Genomic DNA, 641 nt, shown 5'->3' on the forward strand with positions numbered 1-641 from the left:
TTGAGGGTTTATGAATACCTAACAGCTGCATGTATTTCTCTTTCTCTCCTAATTTGTTCTTTCATCCCAAGCAAAGCTATTTTTTCTTTTTTTAATATTTTTATGGCGACAAACAAACCCTCAGGGGGGCCCCCCTCCTGCTGCAGCTGCTGCGCCAGGGGGCCCCCCACACAACGCGCCAGCAACACCTGGCTCGTCCTGCAGCAGCAGAAGCAACAGGAGCAGCAACAGCAGCAGCAGCAGCAGCAACAGCAGCAGCAGCAACAGCAGCCGCAAGGGAGCAGTTAGGGAGAGAGAAGAAGCAGCAGCAAAAGCAACACCAACAGTGCAAGCAGCAGCAGCAACAGCAGCAGCAGCAGCAGCAGCAGCAACAGCATTAGATGCAGCAGCAACAGAAACAGCAGCAGAAGCAACAGCAGCAGCAGCAGCAGCATTTATCTAATTTATATATCTGTCTCTTTCTGTCTCTTTTTCTTCTTTTTTTTTCTCTTTTTTTCTATCTGTCTCCTCTCTATATATCTACATTTATTTAATTTATATTTCTGTCTCTTTCTGTCTCCTTCTGCCTCCTTTCTCTCTCTCTCTCTCTTTTTTTTTTTTTTTTTTTTTTTTTTTTTTTTTTTTTTTTTTTTTTTTTTTTT

The sequence above is a fragment of the Eimeria mitis genome, genomic scaffold (genome assembly GCF_000499745.2).
Source record: "Eimeria mitis Houghton genomic scaffold, Emh_scaff4246, whole genome shotgun sequence".
NCBI classification, from domain to species: domain Eukaryota; phylum Apicomplexa; class Conoidasida; order Eucoccidiorida; family Eimeriidae; genus Eimeria; species Eimeria mitis.